The 24,281-nt window shown below is 37.4% G+C and overlaps 1 protein-coding gene across 3 annotated transcripts in view; it reads left to right on the top strand.

Moving 5' to 3' along the window:
* Positions 1 to 4,202: 4,202 nt before the first annotated feature.
* The window catches only part of slc25a11 (solute carrier family 25 member 11), a 38,545-nt gene continuing 18,466 nt past the window's right edge, over positions 4,203 to 24,281 (top strand). The window contains exons 1-3 of one of the 3 annotated variants that reach the window (XM_058775228.1): positions 17,640 to 17,717; positions 18,170 to 18,243; positions 18,312 to 18,419. The gene's annotated coding sequence lies outside the window, so the exon portion shown is untranslated. Of the gene's footprint in view, positions 4,378 to 17,282; positions 17,356 to 17,639; positions 17,718 to 18,169; positions 18,244 to 18,311; positions 18,420 to 24,281 lie in introns of those variants that run through there. The other 2 variants (XM_058775230.1, XM_058775229.1) reach the window with 2 other exon arrangements.

Raw genomic sequence — 24,281 nt, 5'->3', positions numbered from 1 at the left:
TGAATTAAACATGCAACATGGTGTGTTCACATAACAACTATGCACGCTACTGTTTGACGTGTATAATTGCATACTGTTTACTTTGCAGAAAACAGTATGACAGTATCCCGCTCTGAATCCAGCTTCTGTTCTGCTATTGCTACCTCCATTTTCATACACCTTCATTTATGATCCTTTCACATTCGCTTTATCAGGTTTGACATTTTGACACCACTGAGAGTGCATTTCCCCAAACACTTCCACACTCACTCACCGGTACAGCATGGCTTGTCTCTCTGATTGGCAGTCATTGATGCTGAGGCCACACTCCCTCAGGTAAAGCTCAAGACGCCGCCGCTCAACCAGTCTGTGCGCCGCCTCCAAAATCTGAGAGGCCAGGGCGTCCGTTTCTCCTTTCTGCCCCTTCCCACGGCCTTGCACAGGTCCTTTTGCCCCAGCGCTGCTTGATGGCCCTGATGAGGCTTTAGGCTTCTTGCTGATCCCATACAAGTCCTCAACAGAGAACTTGCCCCCCTTCGCCCCACGACTTCCAAACATGGCCATATTCCTGGGTTTGTGTTTGTCCTCAGTTTGAGCTCTCAGTTGAGCATTAAGACGCACTCCAACTGGCAGGACTTAATGTACAAAGATAAAAGGAAAGCAAAAAAAGCAAAGAACAAAGTTTCAGCATGTAGGTACAAAATTAAATATATCATTTCGAGATGCCACATTTATCCGAAACGCACACAGACAAAAGAAAAAAAAAGGTCCCATCCTGGATGTTTGTTCTTTTACACTACGAAAATGGTGCCAAAACATCTGTACATATCACTGTCAAAAACACACACACACACACACACATTCTCTTTTAAACATCTTCTCTTGCACTGTAAAAAAAAATCTGGTTTCCAATTTTCTATCCTCTAATTTTACTGTATAGTTTTCAACTTTAGTAAATATATCTACAATCTAAAAAAAGAATTTACTTAAGAATCACAATTGTGAAAAAAAGATTTTCTTTAAAAGAATATCTGCTGGTTTAAGGTTATTTTTCTTACTCCAGAACAGTGAAAACTATCATAATAAAGCTTTAAGCTTTAGTTTGATTTATGCTTACAAATAAACAAATAAACAACAAATAAAAACAACCCAGAAAAAAAAAATGTAAATGAAAAATTCAAGAAAGTCAATGCAGTTTCTTTCTTACTTTTGTATCTTTTGCTCTTTCCCTCTTTTTCTCCCGATCTCCTTCGCTCTTTGGAATGAAAGATGACAGGGGATTTACAATGATGTCATTTAGATTTAAAACACACACGCACACACACACACACACACAGAGAGAGACTAATGCAAAAGCAGCTTGCATTGGGCCCGATTGGCAAAAAAAAAAAAACGTCGGATGAAAAGTGACCAGGTCACCCCTCCCTCATCCAACAGCTCAAACGCATGATGCAGGAAAGGAAATGCTAAAAAAGACACAACACAACAAAGGACTGACATCCAACGGTAAACCAAAAATACCACACAAAGATCTAATAATAAAAATGGATGGTTGACATAAATGATTTCACAGGCATTATCATAATATAACCTGCAAACAGTAGACCTCTGAAAGCACTAGATACAGAATACAGAATGGTAGAATATGATGTGAAGTAAAAACAATAGTCAGTATGGTACTAGTACAGATGTGTGTTTCCATACAGAAAGAATAAAAACAAATGAAATCACAAATGAAATTAGACAGTGCTGGGTAGTAACTGATTACACAATCAGATTCCAAAAATCAAGTACTTGTAATTAGATTATATAACATTTTAAAATCCTCATAGATTACAGATTGCAAATTATTCACACAGTAGCAGTAAATTATTCACAATTTAGTTATTCTCCCTAATTCTTTTTACTTTCTAAGAAATTCTACTGCACTTTAAAAAAAAAAAAAAAAATGGGGACCTTAAAAAAAAGTTTATTTTACCAGCTTCAGCAGATTTTTGATTTTGCTCAATTTATTTTTGTGGGAGATTCACAAATTTTTGTTGTATAAACTTAAAACGACAAGTTGAGAAAACTCAAAAATCTGCTGAAGCTGGTTGCCTTAAAATTTTAAGTTGGCTCAACTTTTTTTCTTTTTTTTTTTTTTTACAGTGTGTGTGCCATATTGAATACAGTGAGTTTTCACAATGTACAATGGCCATCTAAATGTCATGTAAATTGATTTGCAATCAATGCATCTGAATTTGGGGACAAAATCACCTCTCAGTCAGTTATACCATGAATGAGATGAATAATTAGAAAAGTTACTCCAATTTGCTGATGTATAACTGACAAATAAATGTAAAATCTGGAAGACTTTGACTATGTCATTACTATTTTCATGTTTATTAATGTTTGTTTCTTACTGTGCGTAAACAGTTACATTCAATATATGCATATATTTGTATTTATAAGATATACAGGAGAAAATTTTGTAACATCATTGGATCATTTCACTTAGCAGTTAGTTTGTCTTTTATTCTGCGACATGCAACACGTTGTGATTCTGTTTTGGCTTCCTTATGTAAAATGTAATGTTGAAATGAACTTGTTAATAGAACTGCTGTATCACAATGTTTCTACTGCAATCCTGCTGTTGTGCAGAATGTAGAAAGGTGATTACATGCAGCATAATGAGAAACATCTGAAACAAAGGTGAGACTTAAATGAAACAAGCTGAACTCCATTAGTCACGAAAAATCAATATCTATACTGTTGAATTTTCCTCTGGATGGTTTTTTAATAGCCTCTCCATGGAATGCTGAGCTCTCCCTGTCTCTCGATCTATCTCTCTTGCTCTCACGCAAGCACACACACGCGCACACACACACACACACACACACACAGATGTATTGCTCTCTGTCCCATTTGTGTCACAGGACACAGAGGGATTGGGAGGGGGATGAGAGACTAGAGAGCAGTGTAATAGACTGTAGCAGATTCACAGTGATTAATCTGTTGAACTCAGCACAGCTCCAGCTTAAAGCATTGCATTCTTTAACAGTACACTATTCATCCATCACAGCACATCCTGCAAACATGCGCAAAATAATTGTTTATAAAGAGTATATTTTTATAGTTTAATGTTTATTAAATGCAAGTCACTGAACTGCAAGTAGATCCTTTTTTGACCAATAAGTACATCTTTATATGTAATTTCATAATTAATTTCTTTGAAATATGGTTAAAGTGTACAGATAAATGTACTGACAAGCATTTATGTTAAACTAAAATACTTAATGTAATTTCTATTGAAGCTTGTATGTATTTAAATATATTTGTTTTACCCATTGTACTGATGAACTTGCAATTTAGTACATTTAGAATATATTAACTTTAAATGTAATTTCAGTTAAAATTATAACCAGATATTTTGTGCTTTATATTTTAGTCAACACAACAAAGTGTACTTCTTAAAGAACAACGAAAGATTATTTAAAAATATTCAAATGTTCTTTAATGTAAAACTTGTAATTTGACTTTATTAACTTTATTATTTATTGCAATTTTTAAAACTAAAATGATTTCTACTTCACTGTAAAAAGTTATGTTGACTTTGCTTTTAAAAAATTGAGGAAACCCGTTGCCTTAAATTTTTTAAGTAAATGATCATTTTAAAAATAAGTTAAGTGAACTGTCAAGTTTATATTAAAAATATTAAGTCAACGGGTTTCCTCAATTTTTTAGATTACATTTATTTTAGTGAATAAAATACAACATTTGAGCTATTTGTTAGGGTGGTCACACAAAATGTTATTTTACCCTTGCTTCTAGAAAATCCTTAATCTGCTTTCTAACAGTTTCGTGTGGCCAAAAACATTTAATTTCAATGTGCAATAAAGTTTCACTTTCACCGTTACTAAGCCATAAATGTGGTGTTTACATGGATCGTAGTTTACCTTATGAACCCAGGGTTTGGTAAATAGGCCAATTGGAACAATTAACTATTAACTTAAAACTAAATTAAATTGTGTTCCACGAACGAAGCTTTTATGGGTTTGGAACGACATGGGGAAAAGTAATTAATGACAAAATTTTCATTTACTAACCCGAGATTATTAGCCACTACTTGACCATATTTGGATATGACAAGGCATCGACCAATCATTTTATCACATTGTCCACCATAGGCCACGCCCACTCGTGTTTATTCGCTTTACGCCTGCTTCATAGTTCATTTGGGTCTCTGTACAGACTTCAGATAGCAGTAAGGGAAGGAGTGGATTTTTTTTAATTGCCCAGGCCATTTGTTCGAGGTATTTGACTGCAGATTGTTTTGAACACGAGGTACAGTGTAATGGAGAGTTCGCACGAAGAAACATTCGTTGAAAGATGAACCTGACAGCAGCTCCATCGCACACCGTAAGTAAACAATTTCATCATGCCTTGTCTGTAAATGACTTTGTATGCATAGTGTTTGAAAAAACAAACAAAAAAAACAAAACAATGGGGTGTTGGTAAATTACGTTTAGTGGATGATATTTCTTCCTATCGACTGACGTAGAGTGGACAATCATAACAGTGGCCTGTATTTAACATTACCCATTAAAAACTGATAATTTCGGACACAAGGTCAGAATGGGGTTGAAAATAATAATGAGGGTTTGTTTTGTCAACATCAATGTGAACCTCAAGTAATTTTGCAATAATGAAAAAAAAATTATAATAATAAAAAATTCGGGTCATGACAATTTAAAAGATGCGATTCATCAACCAATCAACATGGCGAGAGGGAGGCAGGCGCCTTTTTTGAATAGATTCTGGGAATGTGTCGTCACAGCGGCAATGCATTCTGGGAATTTAGGTAACGGGAGCTACAGCGGAGACTGAGTGGTAGTGAATGTAGACTTTTTATATTATTTAATGTTTATATTATTCTACTTAAGATCGCGTTGCAGTGGTTAAGGCTTACTGTATCATCAATTGTCATATCCCTTTGCACTGCCGGTGTGAAAAACGTGCTTTCTCCACGTTATAATGCCGAAAAAGCAGAGGTTTTACCTGCAGACATTGACAATAAAGGCTACGGCAATTTATCATTCCAACGTGATCTAATGAATCATAAACATTAAACATGTCTACATTCACTATGAACTCGGATGAAAATTAAACAGAAACTCGTATGGTAAACATCTAAAATAAAATGTGGCTTTATAATTCATCTCTGTAGATTTAATATATTATAGATACAGTGATTTGCATTAAACTGTAAGCCCTCACACCACTAATAGAAGGAAATCATATATGGAAATGTTATTTGCGGCAGCTCGTTAATACCCGGCCACTTTTTGTACGGATTAATTTTCCTTCATTTATTTGATCGCTCGCATCGTTGTTCGGCATCCTAAGTTAGCAGAAATCTTCAACTTGGTTCAGTCAAGTCAATGTATTTATTTGCATAGCATCCACAATGCACATCGTTTCAAAGCAGCTTCAAGTTCTGTTACCTGTGTGGCTTAACTCTTAACACTGAGCAGTTTTACCGGGTAATATGACGATATAATGATCCACTGTTTGAGATCTAGCTGTAGTGTATTCTCCCCTTACAAAATTAGCCATGGTTTTGCTACTCTAACCATAGTTTATCCATGGTATTTAATAAGATTGTGGTTATAGGAATGGTAATACATACACCAAAAGCACGGTCGCTACACGTTTACTATAGTAAAACCATGGTTAATTGCCGTACGTTAAGTGTTTTAGCAGTTAGCATATATCAGTACCACTGTAGTAAAGGAGACTGATTAGTAATGAATATTTGCAGCCTCTCAAACAACAGGGCGATTTTTTTTATTATTTAAAGAGATTTACATATTCCGTTTTATTCTAAGTATATGTAAGATGTTTTTCAAACAATATGAACGTAAAACGGTCGGCTTTTTCTGTGGTGATTTGCATTTGTTTACTCTGTGTGATCCTGAGCGTGACCTAAAACATGGCGGAATCCGACGCGGCGTGACGTAGTTTGCCAAGCTCTATATTAAATGAGAAGCTTTTGCGTTCCTTGAGTCCAGAGCCATCTGCTTGCGTCAGGCCAGATCACAGCAAGAACTGTAACAAATTAGTTACTGAAAAATAAGGGATTAAAATAACACTCCGCCCCTCCCCTATAGACCTCATCTTATATTTCATACAGTTGACTGTTTACAAACGTGATGCAGGACAACTGTGTAGTCCATAAATGCAGTTATGTGCACCCAAAATTTCATTTTTACCTTTTATGGGTAATTTTACTTTTAAAAAAGCCATTATTTCCTAAAAGTGTTCATCTTTTGAATCAAATTGTTACATTTAATCAGTCAACTAGACTAATAAGACATTTAGTCTGTTACCAAACAAATGAAACCAGTATCAACAAAATTAATCTTTGCAGAAGTAGCATTTACACACTGTTTAGATGTATTTACACGGTTTAATGCAGCTCAGAGGGACATGGAGTGCTTTAACCTGCAGTTACAAATGCATAATGTTTTGATATTTTAAACATAAAACATTAAATACTGATATTTGAAATTATTTAAAAATGAAAAGATACAAAGTCATTGTGACTGAACCGAATCATTTAAACGGTTGATTCATTCAGGAACGAAACAACATCATGTTGCTCAGAGACGCAAAACAGTGCTGTAGCTAGTTTGGAATTATTTTTTGTTGGCGAAATGGAGCAAAAACAGGCAATATGGTGTCTAAAACGTAAGTCTCTTATTACCCTGCAAAAAAAACAAAACAATAGAAGCCTAATAGAAACCATCACAGAAATTCCAATGGTTTCCATTAAAATACCAGTATAAACCATTAACTTTTTCCAGTAAAACCATTACAAAATTCCTTTTTGTAGTATGTTTTGGGTATTTTTCCAATAGAATTTAACATGCCACCAATAGAATCCATCACATACCAGTAGACACCATTATAGTTTCCATTAAAAACAATACAATTCCCATTATAACCATTAAAACCATTACATTTTCTATTGTGTTTTGGGCAGGGTTAACTTATTGTTTATTGAACTGTTGTATAAAATCAATTTTGTAATCATGCTTATTTTTGAAGAAAAAACCGCACTCTTCATGTGATTTTAACCATATGAAATGATATATACGCATTTTCTGCCCCCGTATCTTGAATTTTGTGATCATTAATGCATTTTATTAGACTGAATCATGCAGTGAAAGAACACACTAAATGCGCACGCGCTCTAGTCTAGACTTCATCACGTAATGTAAGCGTGCACTCCGTAGGTTTTCTTTTTAGTTTTTACAAAATACTCGATAAAACAACAATTACGATATTATTGCAGACGATATATATCGCACACCCCTATAAGATATATTATAAATAATACAAAAGCAGGTTGTCCTAACAGAAGCCAGCATCAGAAGTTTTTGAATTACAGTTTAACTCCTCTGTGGATGGTGATGTTGTATCACAAATACTCTGTTTGCAGTATGTACTACACTTTTTTGTGTGGGGTTCTACTTTTCAAATGACAAACTCAACGAGATCTACGAAACAAAAAAAGATGCTTGTGGGGACCAACACATGTATCTTTATATTAAATTAATCTAATAATTAAATAATAATAAAAAAAAGTTCAGTTGTAATATTCTTCAATTTTAACATTACATTAAAAAAACACCAGGGTGTGATCGGGAAAGGTCCACGAGCCGCGACTCGAACTCAGGAGAAACAAAGCGCAACTGCGCTATGTGCCACGCTTCCCAAAACGTTATCGGACGTGACAGCTGTCACTCCTTTTAATTGTTCATCGCGATCTCATAAGGTTTTGTTACAATCAGTAAATCTCTAGATACTGCACAATCACTATATTATTTACATCACGTATACACTAATACATATTTAAATGATGTACAAACTGCTAGCATTGCTTTTGTGATCGACTGGTAGATTGCGATCGACCTATTGGGCACACCTGCTCTAATCCGTTAACATGGGTGCGAAAAAAATAAATAAAAATACACTGTATATGCGCTGCATGTGTCTGACAGGACGTCCTATCAGAAGCCAACATCTCAGAGAATTGGTAGTCTTTGCATTATAGCTTCACTCATCACAGAGCTTGATGAAGCACCTCAGTGGGTGACCTCTGTGTTCAGTTTCCCGCGGGATCGCTGTCTTGGATGGTGATGCTGAGCGGTGTCCTTCCACCCCATATCTATGGGAAGGATCAGGGAGTCCGGTGGTGGGACGCTCTCACTCACCCTTGCTCAGCTGAGTCACTCTTACCATAGCGAATACCTGCTTTATATCTCTCACTGACAGTGAAGATCAATAGTGACGCTTCGCTCGGTGGGTGACGGTTGGGGTCCAGTTCAGCTTCTCACGGGAGGCGGAGTTTGTCTGTGTTGTCTTTCTTTAGTGTCTCTTTCTTTGACTTGTGTCTGACACATTACTTTGTCTTTGTTTGTGTCTGCCATGTGTTCCACCTCCTTTCTTCTCTTGGTCACGCTCTCTTGTTTAACCCTCGTCTTGTTCTCATTTCATTAATTGTGCTCACCTGGCCCTCGTGTGCTTTCCTCTCTTTATATTGTGCTGCTTCTTCCTCTTGTGTTGGCTGGATTGTCTTGTGCCATAGAGACAGTTACTGACTTGCTGCTCTGTTTTCCAGTCTTGCCCTGATATTTGCTGTGATTGTGTGTCCTTGCTGTAGTTTTTTGCTTTTGATCTTCAGTTATCTTGCTTATATTTACTTATGTTTTCTTTAGTTGTTCATCATTCTCGTTTCTAGTCTTGTATTCTCATTATTGCTTCGATTTGATACTGTTCGTCCAATCTTAAATATTTCCTTAACTTATTTGTTTTAATTGTTTAGTTTTTCAATTCTTTTTCGTGTGTTATTTTGTCCCTTTTATTACATCATGTTGTTTGTCCTTATGTTGTGCTGAGTTGTGGTGTTTTGTGGTCTTGAGTGGTGTCTTGTTGTGTGTTTGTACTGCGTTTTCCCTCCAGTCCTGCTCTACCAGCCTGACGCCTGTATCACAAATACTCCGTTTGCAGTATGTATGCAGTCGATCAAACATAATAGATGCACTTGTGGAGGTAAAAAACAAAGTTCTTTAAAGATAAATTGTGAATGATCTAATCCAGGGGTACCTATACTTTTTTTTGTGTGGGTTCTACTTTTCAAATGACAAACTCAATGAGATCTACGAACAAAAAAGAAAAAAAATATGCTTGTGGGGACCAACACATGTATCTTTATATTAAATTAATCTAATAATTAAATTTAAAAAAAAAAAGTTCAGTTATAATATTCTTCAATTTTAACATTACATTAAAAAAACACCTGGGTGTGATCGGGAAAGGTCCACGAACCGGGACTCGAACTCAGGAGAAACAAAGCGCAACTGCGCTATGTGCCACGCTTCCCAAAACGTTATCGGACGTGACAGCTGTCACTCCTTTTAATTGTTCATCACGATCTCATAAAGATTTGTTACAATCAATGAATCTCTAGATAGTGCACAATCACTACATTATTTGCATCACATATAAACGAATACATATTTAAAAGATGTGAGATCTACCAGCATTGCTTTTGCGATCGACCTATTGGGCACACCTTCTTTAATCCGTTAACATGGGTGGGGAAAACAATATACACCGTATACACACTGCGTGCGTCTGACAGGACGTCCTATCAGAAGCCAACATCTCAGAGAATTGGTAGTCTTTGCATTACAGCTTCACTCATCACAGAGCTTGATGAAGCATCTCAGTGGGTGACCGATGGGCCTCTGTGTTCAGTTTCCCGCGGGATCGCTGTCTTGGATGGTGATGCTGAGCGGTGTCCTTCCACCCCATATCTATGGGAAGGATCAGGGAGTCCGGTGGTGGCACGCTCTCACTCACCCTTGCTCAGCTGAGTCACTCTTACCATAGCGAATACCTGCTTTATATCTCTCACTGACAGTGAAGATCAATAGTGACGCTTCGCTCGGTGGGTGACGGTTGGGGTCCAGTTCAGCTTCTCACGGGAGGCGGAGTTTGTCTGTGTTGTCTTTCTTTAGTGTCTCTTTCTTTGACTTGTGTCTGACACATTACTTTGTCTTTGTTTGTGTCTGCCATGTGTTCCACCTCCTTTCTTCTCTTGGTCACGCTCTCTTGTTTAACCCTCGTCTTGTTCTCATTTCATTAATTGTGCTCACCTGGCCCTCGTGTGCTTTCCTCTCTTTATATTGTGCTGTTTCTTCCTCTTGTGTTGGCTGGATTGTCTTGTGCCATAGAGACAGTTACTGACTTGCTGCTCTGTTTTCCAGTCTTGCCCTGATATTTGCTGTGATTGTGTGTCCTTGCTGTAGTTTTTTGCTTTTGATCTTCAGTTATCTTGCTTATATTTACTTATGTTTTCTTTAGTTGTTCATCAGTCTCGTTTCTAGTCTTGTATTCTCATTATTGCTTCGATTTGATACTGTTCGTCCAATCTTACATATTTCCTTAACTTATTCGTTTTAATTGTTTAGTTTTTCAATTATTTTTCGTGTGTTATTTTGTCCCTTTTATTACATCATGTTGTTTGTCCTTATGTTGTGCTGAGTTGTGGTGTTTTGTGGTCTTGAGTGGTGTCTTGTTGTGTGTTTGTACTGCGTTTTCCCTCCAGTCCTGCTCTACCAGCCTGACGCCTGTATCACAAATACTCCGTTTGCAGTATGTATGCAGTCGATCAAACATAATAGATGCACTTGTGGAGGTAAAAAACAAAGTTCTTTAAAGATAAATTGTGAATGATCTAATCCAGGGGTACCTATACTTTTTTTTGTGTGGGTTCTACTTTTCAAATGACAAACTCAATGAGATCTACGAACAAAAAAGAAAAAGAAAAAAAATATGCTTGTGGGGACCAACACATGTATCTTTATATTAAATTAATCTAATAATTAAATTAAAAAAAAAAAAGTTCAGTTATAATATTCTTTAATTTTAACATTACATTAAAAAAACACCAGGGTGTGATCGGGAAAGGTCCACGAGCCGCGACGCGAACTCAGGACAAAGCGCAACTGCGCTATGTGCCACGCTTCCCAAAACGTTATCGGACATGATGGCTGTCACTCCTTTTAATTGTTCATCACGATCTCATAAAGATTTGTTACAATCAATGAATCTCTAGATACTGCACAATCACTACATTATTTGCATCACATATAAACGAATACATATTTAAAAGATGTGAGATCTACCAGCATTGCTTTTGCGATCGACCTATTGGGCACACCTTCTCTAATCCGTTAACATGGGTGGGGAAAACAATATACACCGTATACACACTGCGTGCGTCTGACAGGACGTCCTATCAGAAGCCAACATCTCAGAGAATTGGTAGTCTTTGCATTACAGCTTCACTCATCACAGAGCTTGATGAAGCATCTCAGTGGGTGACCGATGGGCCTCTGTGTTCAGTTTCCCGCGGGATCGCTGTCTTGGATGGTGATGCTGAGCGGTGTCCTTCCACCCAATATCTATGGGAAGGATCAGGGAGTCCGGTGGTGGCACGCTCTCACTCACCCTTGCTCAGCTGAGTCACTCTTACCATAGCGAATACCTGCTTTATATCTCTCACTGACAGTGAAGATCAATAGTGACGCTTCGCTCGGTGGGTGACGGTTGGGGTCCAGTTCAGCTTCTCACGGGAGGCGGAGTTTGTCTGTGTTGTCTTTCTTTAGTGTCTCTTTCTTAGACTTGTGTCTTAACACATTGCTTTGTCTTTGTTTGTGTCTGCCATGTGTTCCACCTCCTTTCTTCTCTTGGTCACGCTCTCTTGTTTAACCCTCGTCTTGTTCTCATTTCATTAATTGTGCTCACCTGGCCCTCGTGTGCTTTCCTCCCTTTATATTGTGCTGTTTCTTCCTCTTGTGTTGGCTGGTTTGTCTTGTGCCATAGAGACAGTTACTGACTTGCTGCTCTGTTTTCCAGTCTTGCCCTGATATTTGCTGTGATTGTGTGTCCTTGCTAGGGCTGGGCGATATGGCCTAAAAAAAACTTAAACAAAAAGTTAAACAAGTTTTAACTTTATTTTGTTTTGATTTTCCCTTCTGTACTTGCTGTAAAACTGACAAACATCTAATCTTGTAAAATGTGTGGTAAATACTGCCACTCCATAGTATAAACACGGACGTGCGGTCGCCAATCTCGCAAGTGAAAGTGAAACTAAAAAGTAATCGTGCATTCAAAAGCAGTTGCAATGCATAATAGCAGCTCCCTGAATCCCACAATTTTATATACAGTATGATGATCACCCAATGATAAAACTGCGAGGGAAAGAAATATACATTTTCCTCCCATTTTGTATTTATTCTCAGCAGTGAGTCAATGTCATGGATGTAAGGGCAGAGCAAGTTTAAATATCTTTCTAGTCTATATTTCCATCTTGTAATCCCGCTGTTTTGGGTATTTAAAAAAATATATATATTTGTAATAGAGCAGACACTGACTGTTGTTTATGTATTTATGTCCTCATTTGGCGAGACGGCATATGCTGAAAGCTTCGGTATGTGTAGTAAACGAAACTGCGTCTGTGCATTCATTCATAACTAGACACGCAGGATTCATATTTAAATGGTATTTTTGCAGCTTAACATTTACAGATGCTAGTTCATATCACGATTTGATTTAAGTGTAATGACCTACTTTTGATTTATTCATCCAAACTTTGACAAATTCAGTGACATTCCGCGTTACAGTAAATTCTGTTTTTATAACTAGAAAACGGAAATCGTAAAGCCCTGATCGCACCGTGACGCTCATAGCCCTGCTTGTTTTTTTTTAATGTTTTTATGAAATCTCTGTATTGCTCATATATTATTATTTACGTATTATTTACTGCCATGTGAGCCACAAATTAAAGCTTGGCGAGCCGCATGAGTCTCTTGAGCCTCTTGAGCCGCGCAATGAGTAACTCAAGGGATCCGTATTCCGTAGTACATGTCATTTTCTTTGCGAACACGTTGGGATGCGGCGGATTGCTGGGTGATCACGAAACCCTACCTAAACTCTAATATGGCAAATGCGCGGGGGAGGGCTGAGCCCATTCGGGACTACGGGAGCCCAGAGGGGAGCGTCGGCGGATGTTAAAGAGAAAACCGATTTTCATTCAAACAAATCGAAGTAAACTTTCTTTTTTGTGTTATTTTGTTATTTCATGTTACAGTTTTTCTCGACATTTCTTGAAAGCTGCTCTCCTTTTCTCTAAACTGTGAACACAAAACCCAATTTTCAAGCTACATTCACAAAACCTCAGACTCTTCTTGCAAAACCAAACTTTCACCTCAAAACAGTTCAATCTGTGCTCAAAACTGAACCATGATGTCAAATCGTGCCCCGAGTCAATCAAAATTAAAACCACTACGGAACAGTCACTAAACACTACGTAGAAAAATAGAAAACACAATGCTCAGGACATGAAGCTGGAGAAATAAATGTTTATTGTTCACTGTAGGCTAAATGCATGTTGCAAAACAAAAAAAAAACCTGTGCATTTAGCACTTGTACAAAAAGACAAAACAGAAATCTTGTGCATTTACACGTAGCACTTGTAAAAACAAACAGAAATCTTATGCGTTTGCCACTTGTGTACAGTAAGCCCATGTAAAAATAAAGTACAAAAATATACAAATAAGTGCATTACTCAGCCACAGCATCATGTCTCCGTACTGGGTCAGGCCACAGGACTTCATCCACATCACAGGCCACATTTTGTCTGGCCAGGCAACGGGGGAAAAAAACCCTGGCATGCCGTATCCAGGCTTGGCATGCCTCCACACCTATGTCACCACAGGCAAGTACCATGGCTTGCAGGAGATTTACCCTGGTGTAAGGTTGGCGTTCATATACCTTCCACTGCCATGAGGAGAAGAATTCCTCAATGGGGTTTAGGAAAGGGGAGTACGGTGGAAGGCAAAGATTGATAAAACCTTGGTTCATATTGAACCACTCTCTAACCTGGAGGGCTCTGTGAAAACTCACATTGTCCCAAACAACAACATAGATGGGATGCTCATCCTGCTGCCCTAACAGAGCATCTCGCATGTGATTGAGGAAATTGAGGAGCTGGTGAGTGTTGTAGGGCCCCAGGTTGGCATGATGGTGGACAACCCCATGATTGCTGATGGCAGCACATAATGTGACATTGCCACCACGCTGCCCAGGAACACCAACAATGGCCCGATGGCCAATCACATTACGGCTTCTCCTTTTGGTGAGATTAAACCCAGCTTCATCCATGTACATGTATTCATGGGGTCTTTCATTGCATCCAGTTCAAAAACCCTCTGTAGAAATAGATATAGTTTTGTAAGTGATACGGAAAATGATTTAGGCCACTACAGTAAATCGCTACGTAGAGTAATCAACATTGAATGTGTCTGGATATATGCCAACCTGTACATACTGGAATCTTTGCTCTTTGACTCTGTCTGAGTTGCCATCAAAGGGCACTCTGTATAGCTGTTTCATGCGCAGTCTGTTGCGCTTGAGGACACGATCAACAGTAGAGAGGCTGACACTGTTGATACCCTCAAAATTTACATGGTCCTCAATGATCTTCTGCTGAATTTCACTCAGTTTAATGGCATTGTTCTCACGGACCATATCAACAATTAGGGTCTCTTGGTGTGGGGAGAACATACCTGTCCTCCCACCCCATGTGGCAGTCTTTCAATTCTACAAAAGAGAACATGGAGTTACAAAAATATACATGGAATACTAGGCCTACAAACAGTTAGACCAACCCTCCATTACAATACTACAGTACATTGGTAAAGTGATGTACTGAAACATATATTTACTTACAGTATACTGTGGTACAGTATATAGTATGTCATACAGTAATTGCTGTCAACATTTACATACTGTACTATAATGTCAAAAAGGTAATTACCTGTTCTCTTCTCTAAATCTTCGGATTATGGTGGACACCAGTGAATCTACTGATGTTTGGTTGTACCCTTTGTCCAGCCTCCCTCATGCTCATACCATGGACAAGAACATGGTCAATCACAGTAGCTCTGATTTCATCAGATATTACTGTTCTTTGTCTTCGCTGACCTCCTCTCACACAAACTCTTCCTCTCAGATTTCTATCCATTGTAGGGCCTCACAAACCAGTGCTCTCTGAACTGGCTTACTGTATATGTTCCCTCACATCATTAGCCACAAGTGTGATCAATTTTGAGTTGTTGTGTTCAAGTGGTGACACCTGTGCTTTAATTGTGTTTGACTTTTGTCACTTGTGCTCACCATTATGCAGCACGGGTGCATCACAATGAAAATGTGTTGGCAAGTTGTGTCTAAACAGGTGAAAAGTGCTTATGGTTTTGCCAAAAGAGTGATTTGATTCAATTAGTGGGTTCAGGCAACTGAGCATTTGGTTCAGACAATAGGGTTTAGTGTTTTAGCAATTGAGAAAAACTATAAATGGAACATATACGCTCGCTTTGATCTGGAATCATGGCGGAATATCCTGTGATGTTCACTTCGCAGGGCACTTACATTCGAATAGAACAAGCGATAAGAGATACATATAAAATGTGCAGAGCTGGGGGGCGCGAGGACTGGAATTGAGAACCGCTGTCATATACTAAATGTTCACCAGCGATAACAAGGAGATCACTGGAGACTTGAAGGTGAGTATAGGAGATCGCTGGAGACTTGAAGGAGAGTATAGGAGATCACTGGAGACTTGAAGGTGAGTATAGGAGATCACTGGAGACTTGAAGGTGAGAGATCACTGGAGACTCTAAGGAGAATATAGGAGATCACTGGAGACTTGAAGGTGAGTATAGGAGATCGCTGGAGACTCGAAGAAGAGAGCTCACTGGAGACTCGAAGGAGAATATAGGAGATCACTGGAGACTTGAAGGTGAGTATAGGAGATCGCTGGAGACTTGAAGGTGAGAGATCACTGGAGACTCGAAGGAGAATATAGGAGATCGCTGGAGACTTGAAGGTGAGTAAATGAGATCGCTGGAGAGACTCAGCAGTGGGTATAGGAGATCTCTGGAGACTTGAAGGAGAGTATAGGAGATCGCTGGAGACTTGAAGGTGAGTAAATGAGATCGCTGGAGAGACTCAGCAGTGGGTATAGGAGATCGCTGGAGACTCGAAGGTGAGAGATCACTGGAGACGTGAAGGAGAGAGATCACTGGAGACGTGAAGGAGAGAGATCACTGGAGACGTGAAGGAGAGAGATCACTGGAGACGTGAAGGAGAGAGATCACTGGAGACTCGAAGGAGAGTATAGGAGATCACTGGAGATTTGAAGGAGAGTATAGGAGATAGTTGGAGACTTAAAGGTGAGTATAGGAGATCGCTGGAGACTCAGCGGTGGGTATAGGAGATAGCTGGAGACTTGAAGGAAAGTATAGGAGATCGCTGGAGACTCGAAGAAGAGAGATCACTGGAGACTCAAAGGAGAGTATAGGAGATCGCTGGAGACTCGAAGAAGAGAGATCACTGGAGACTCAAAGGAGAGTATAGGAGATCGCTGGAGACTTGAAGAGAGATCACTGGAGACTCAAAGGAGAGTATAGGAGATCGCTGGAGACTTGAAGGTGAGTATAGGAGATCACTGGAGACTTGAAGGTGAGTATAGGAGATCACTGGAGACTTGAAGGTGAGTATAGGAGATCACTGGAGACTTGAAGGTGAGTATAGGAGATCGCTGGAGACTTGAAGGAGAGAGATCACTGGAGACTTGAAGGTGAGTATAGGAGATCGCTGGAGACTCAGCGGTGGGTATAGGAGATAGCTGGAGACTTGAAGGAGAGTATAGGAGATCGCTGGAGACTCAACGGTGGGTATAGGAGATAGCTGAAGACTTGAAGGAGAGTATAGGCGATCGCTGGAGACTCGAAGGTGAATATAGGAGATCGCTGGAGACTGGAAGGTGAGTATAGGAGATTGTTGGAGACTAGGAGGTGAGTGTAGGAGATTGTTGGAGACTTGGAATGGAACAGGTAAGACTTAGATGAAGGTAAAATCACTTGAGGATCGTTTACAGGTACAAGGAGAGGTTCCATAAGGGTGACCAGACAATGGGTGCTTTCCAAATGAAAGTATGCTTCCTTATAAGGCTGCATATCTAAGCTGCCATGTCATTTTAACTAAGCTGCCACGCATTTTAATTATAAAAATATGCACTTTTAAATCTTCTGTAATCATGTACTCCATAATTGTCTTTTGTAAATTAATTTCTGTAAACACATTCTTATGAAATTAACGTCTTTATTATTTGTCTGTTCTCTTAACAGGGACCTGAGCAGTGCTGAGATTCTCCAGGATCAATACTTACAGTCTGCTTCGAAGACAAACAGCAGTATACTGGTAAAGTAATATGGATTTTAAGGGTTAGCTCACCCTAAAATGATAACTGTTTTAACACTACATTTAAAGATACTCTGAAAATGGATATGATTTGTTGTTGTTATTGTGTGTGCGCCATTAGCGATGAGAACAGACAGGACATTGAGAGCATGCTGCTGGAGGAACAGTATCCTTCACTCTTTTCATGTCACACTGATTAATTCTCATTTTGTTCATGGCTTTCACATCCCATAATGATAAATGGATGTGATCATTCATTAAAAGAATTTGGTTGTTTTTCTTAAAAGAAAATTATTTTGCCAGTAAAAAAGCACCAGGTGGCACAAGGTGGCATGGACCAATGAAAAGACTAAAGTCAAAAAGTGAGCTCCCTTCTTTTATCCGTTTATGTTCATGAATATGTAAACACCTACACAACCGTTCAAAAGTTTGGTGTATGTAAGATTTTTAACACTAATAATCCAGCAAGAACACAAAATTGATAAAAAATGACAGTAAAGACTTTTACATTGTTACAGCTGTTTAGTTTTTGAAGTAAATGTTGAAAATTCAGCTCTGCTGTCACAGGAATAAATTACATTTTAATATATAAAACTGTTATTTTGAATTCTAATAATATTTCGCAGTACGTCTGTTTTGCTGTATTTTTGATCAAATAGCCTTGGTGAACATCAGAGAAAAAAAAACATTACAAATCTTACCGACCCCAAACTTTTGAATGGTTTCTAGTGTGTGTGTGTGTGTGTGTGTGTGTGTGTGTGTGTGTGTGTGTGTATGTGTATAGTACAGTAATTCATTCAGAATGTCTTTGTAGGACATTGGTTCAGAGTTCTGGAGCACAAACTCGTTGGGTTGAAGAGGAGAAGGAACTTTTTGAAGAAAGGACTGGTATGCTTTCTGAACACAAAGGAACAGTGCTCTCTTATAAAAGGTTAAATGTTTTTTATGATTTCTAGGCACAGTTTGGCCACAGGTGGACTAAGATCTAATCTAAGAACTAATCGGCACTAGGACAGTTCTACAGATCAAGAGTTATGCTAGATAGGCAGTACTTCAAAGATAAGGTATGACTTTAGCCCATTTCCACATTACAATATGAAATTCCATACATTTTTAGTTCAGATGTGTGTAGTGCTTAAAAAATTAATTTATGTGTTAGGGAATAATTATAAATATATTCATCCAAGGGGGTATTTTTAAAATCTACATTTAAAAAATATTTATTGAATTATGTTCGTTTATATATAATAAGAATATATAATAAGTTTGTTTCTTATATGTAATAAGAAAGTAATAATAGTAATAAAAAAATTACATTACCATTCAAAAGTTTAGGGCTGGTAAGATTTTTTGTTTGTTTGTTTTTGGAAGAAGTCTCTTCTGCTCACCAAAGCTGTATTTATTTATTAAATAAATGCAGTCTTGGTGAGCAAAAGAGACTTCTTCCAAATTACAATTTAAACTGTTTTCTATTTTAAAATATATTTAATTTATTCTATTTTAAAATGTCTGCGATGGCAAAGCAAAGATTTTTTTTATTTTCAGCAGTAGGGATGCACTGTAACGGTATTATCAATAGCGTGGTATCGCGATGTCTCTATAGAGTGGTGGAACTATGACGTCACTTTGTATGCGGATCTGCTGTTAGCATCACACTGGTTCCCTCGACAAAAAGCCAATAGGATTTTTCCATAGGCTTTTGGATCATCGCAAAAAAAAATAATCTCTGTGTTCAACCATAGTTTAGTTCATGAAAGTTACATGTTTTGTTCATCAAGATAATCTTCACAAAATAATACAACTTTTATACATTTTGAAGCCTAAATACAAGCGCCAGAATTAAACTAAACTTAGGCTATAAACAAACTATACCACAGTCATTTGCCTTCAACGTCACCACCACCATACTTCCAACAACTTAAAAATATAGATTTCTCGATTTGAATCGATTCTCATTTTTACGAAACAATATTGATTCTTAAATCCCAAGAATCGATTAGTCTAGCCTGTTTTCAGTTAATCAGTGTTAATTTTGATGGCGAATTTTGATTTAGTTTTAGTCATAGTCTTTTGACTAAAATGTCATTTAGTTTTAGTCATCTGAATTGTTTTTAGTTTTAGTCGACTAAATATCATAAGATTTTAGTAGACTAAATCTACAGTAAATTTAGTCTGCTAAAATCTAATGGGTTTTGTTACAGTGCATTTATTAAGCATTTTCAAAATTTCCAAACTCATTATATAGGTTTGATATTAAGGTTTTATCATGATAGACTACGATTTAACTGTCGTGACACACAACATGCCTTTGTTAAAATTAAATAAAACCACTTCTCATAAAGAACAAGAACATGGTCTTCTTTTTAATGAAATACCAATGGTTATATAGGCTAATTATGCATTCTTTATAACAACTTGTTTACCATATTCTTCATTCTTTCAAGCAGACATACAGTATTTATTTCTATAAATAAATTTAGATTAATCTTTAGGGCTACTAAAGTGATTCAGTCAAAAGCAGTGAGTGATTTTCTGTCTTTCTTTTGTTGCTTGATTAACATCAATGACTCGGACAATAGTGACTAAATTAGGCTGCTGTCCCTTTAAAACCGAATGCACCGATGCAATGGATGCAATGTACTGATACAGTTCTCCCTACTGTTTACGTTCACTTAAGATGTAATCAACTGTGTTTATGTGAATACTCGTCAAAACGGACATTTCGACATCATTTTGTGTGTAATTTATGCAACGTGAAAGTACTCACGCACTGTGAGACGCGCTTTCTGTGTGTGTATGCTTCAGTGTCTGCGCTCAGAAAACCGGACCGAATTGAATTCTCTCTTGCGTCATTGTCAGATTTATCCATATGCCTGCTCTTCTCTTTCTCCCACATATTGACATTTTTTAACGTTTTATGTGCCGTGCAGCAAGTTCGCATCTAACCTCCAATGCAGTAGATTCGTTCTGAATGAATCTCTTCCCAAATCGTCCCTCCCTAACATTTTCGTCTCGTTTTTATTTGTTGATGTAAATGTCAATAGATTTACGTCGTAATTTTTGTCATTCAAAAAGAGTTTTCGTTCGTTATCGTCTCGTTGTTGTCAGTGAAAAAAATGTTGTTGACGAAAATTGACACAAATTATTCGTCAACGAAATTAACACTGCAGTTAATGACAGGGAAACACTCTAGCACACCTCCAGTCCAATAAATTGCAATAAACTTTGCTCATCAAAATCTGTATCTTGTCTCATGTAATCGCTTAATCTGTTTCAACCGTGTAAAGACGTCAGTATAACAGCTTGTAAACAATGTCACATAACGTCACATTTACCTCAGAATATTAGCTAGAAAAACTAACTCAAGTCAAGTCACCTTTATTTATATAGTGCTTTTAACAATACAGATTGTTTCAAAGCACTTAACAGTATCAAATTGGAGGATAGAGTGTCAGTAATGTATAATGATAAGATTAAACACTCAATTTTCAATTAAAGGCATTTCATTATTGAATTCAGAGATGTCATTGTCTAGCTCAGTTTAGTTTAAATATTATCTGTGCAACCAACTGAGCAAGCCAGAGGCGACGGCGGCAAGGAACCAAAACTCCCTCTGAGACAGAATGGAGAAAAATACCTTGGGAGAAACCAGGCTCAGTCGGGGGGGCAGTTCTCCTCTGGAGACGATGTAAATACATACATGTATAAATAAATTTAGACCACTTTACTTAGTGATTGCTTTTGGGATGTGAAAAGACTTTCAACCAGCATAACAAAAAAATGTTTTTGAACCAAATCACCTACCCTGCCTTAAAAGTCTGTTTGGATGCAAAAACTACCTAGTAATATTACAGCTATGAAACGTATTACAGCTAAACAAACTTACCATAACATATTAAGACATTTTCTGATTTTTAAATCTCTGAAGATGGCATGTACTCTTGTGATGTATCTGCTTTCAGTTTCACTTAATGAGACTAACAATTAATTCCGCGAACAATTGCCAGCGGCACCCCAAAGTGGACTGGATGTGATGATGCAAACAACAGTCTACGGAGCTGTTCACACAGAATGCGTTTCTGAATTTCACTTCGCTTCTTTTACATTGTGGCTTGGAATGTATTTGCATTTAGCAGCAAAACACTTTAATGTTTTGATTGTATGGATAATAATGGACCTCTCTCTCTCTTGCATATATTAAATAATAAAATGTTTTGTTTATTTTACACTTCTGATCAAACTTCTTTCTTGGCTTAAACTGAGCAGAGCTTGCATTCATGGATATTCACTTGTTGTGCATGCTTGTGTTAATGTCTTAAAATAAAATAACATTAGGATTGGAATAATTATGACCAGATGCGTGAGATGTATTCCTCAACTCCTTCCCTCCAAAATTAAAAACAACAGATTAATGGTGTCTCTCCAGGAAAAAAAAAAGAAGCTATTTTTCAGCCCTTCATTCACACATGCATCTTCCCATGCAGGGATGGGAGAGTAGGCTTTTGAATGTGTGTGGGCTATATTAATCTTGCCTCTTGCTACTTTTGTTAAAGGTATGTTAGCAAAACATGGCAAGTAACATAAATGTTTTCGTTCCGTCCATATATTCTATTCTTCAGCACAATGATAACAACACAAAACTCAAACAGATCTCCCCATATTAATCTTGTGCAAAAACTCATTAAATAACTAATTTCAACTTTTACTCTCCTTATACAATCTGAAGCAATGCATGCTGGGAACTAGAAATCAGTTTCAAAGTTCTGCTTACTAATCAATTATTGCGTTAACGACTTTTTTTTTCTATTAATATCTGAGTGAAAGTAGCTTGTTTGATTTAGTGAAGTTTTACTGCTGCATTGTCTTGAATTTCCAGTAAACTACTGGCAGCAGGGTTGCCACTACATTTTTTTTTTTTTTTTTGTTGGGTAACACTTTATTTGAAGGTGTCCATAATACATAGTAATTACCTAGTTAAGTACTTAGTAGTAGCCGTTGTACTTACAGGAAACAAAATGTACTTACCATGTAACTGAGTTATGGAACAGTCTGTACTTACCATTTGTAATTATGTAGATGTAATAGGCAGCTGCTGTTACACATATATAACAGACCGAGTCTGTTACACAGCTACTTATGTAACCAAGAGATTATTACATATGTGTTGCAGACTTTATACAATGTAATTATAAATGTAAGTACACAGACATAAGCTACTTAAAATAAAGTGTATCAAGATTGTACATAAGTGTACTTCATGTGTATCTATACTGTACATCTTATCCAGCTGCACCTTAGTTTGATTTAACCCACCAGTACACAGCTTAAATACATGTAATACCTTTCTAATTACATTAAAATTACAGAATATTACACAGCCATAAGCTACTTAAAATAAAGTGTATCAAGATTGTACTTAAGTGTACAAGTAGCTGTGTAACAGACTCGGTCCGTTACATATGTGTAACAGTAGCTGCCTATTACATCTACATAATTGCAGTAAGTACAGGCTGTTCCATAACTTAGTTACATGGTAAGTATATTTTGCCTCATGTAAGTACAACAGCTACTTCTAAGTACTTAATTAGGTTATTACTCTGTATTATGACACCTTAAAATAAAGTGTTACCGCTTTTTGTAATCATAATTTAGTGTAATATGTGCCCTTTCATCTTACACCTTTAACCCTTCACAGCAAAAGTCTAAAGAGAGTAACAAGTAACACTGAAGAGCTGTTGCAGTTAATTAAATAATGAAGTGATGATTGAGCATTACAATGTTTGTGTCATGAATTCTGTCCAGACTTCGATCCGCTAGCTACCAGAGATCGCTCTTCCATTACATTGACTTTCACAGACCGTTACACATCACCCTGGACTGCATTTCCCATCATCCATTGCACTGAGTACACACAGCTGTAACCAATCACACGCTCACCTGAAAGCTATTACACCCACTATATAACACTCACTCAGATCCTGCTCAAGTCGCCGAGTATTCTTCTGCGTTTATCACTCACCTAGTGATAGCTGCTTTACGGAGCTTAGTTGTAGTTCGGCGCGTTCACGCACGCTGTGCAGACAGAGCGAGAATGGCAGACAAACATCAACAACCCGATCTTCCTTCCTGGTATTGTGGTACTGTTACTAACTGTGCTATAAAGTTTTCTCACCGGTGAATGACACATGATGTAGCCCAGTGGTTCCTAATTTCAGTCCTCCTGCCCCCCTGCTCTGCATATTTTGCATGTCTCTCTTAGTTAACACACCTGATTCAGATAACCAGCTCGTTAGAAGAGAGCTCCGTACGAGGACTGGGATTGGGAACCACCGATGTAGTAATGTTGTCTCTGGTATTCTGGTCTGTGAGTATGTGCGTTCAGGGGGCGTGGCTTTAGATGTGATTGCAGGGAGGGCGGGACATTCTCTTTCAATGCTATCAGGATAAAGTTAGCATTTTCCAAGATCTCCTACTGCACCTTTAAATTAGAAATTTATAAAGTTGAAGAAACTTTACAAAAGCTTGCATGAAGTTGTGTTCTTTATTTAATATTCTATTTAGTTTTTTTTTAAGTGACTGCACATTAATAAATAATTGCTTTATTGACTTCATCTAATGTATAGTGTTACTTCGTTAATATTGCTATGACATTTATGCTCTTAAATGATGTGACATTCTAAATAAATAAAGTTGTTGTTTAGTTTAGTTAATTACTAATTTAGTTGTTGTTTTTTTAAATAAAGGGCAAACTTAAAAATAAATAATGAAAGCAACCATCTACAAAGCATTTTAAGTCTACAAAACTTAACTACATAGCTGTGCTCAAAACGTTTGACCGGTAGTTCATTCAGTCACAAATTCAGTTTCAACAAACTCATGATGACTTACTGAGGAAAAGTGGATTAATTTATAGTAGTTTGAATGAA

The sequence above is a fragment of the Onychostoma macrolepis genome, chromosome 05, assembly GCF_012432095.1.
Source record: "Onychostoma macrolepis isolate SWU-2019 chromosome 05, ASM1243209v1, whole genome shotgun sequence".
Classification (NCBI taxonomy): domain Eukaryota; kingdom Metazoa; phylum Chordata; class Actinopteri; order Cypriniformes; family Cyprinidae; genus Onychostoma; species Onychostoma macrolepis.
The sequence above is the reverse complement of the archived record's forward strand: the minus strand, read 5'-3'. Positions and strand labels throughout refer to the sequence as shown.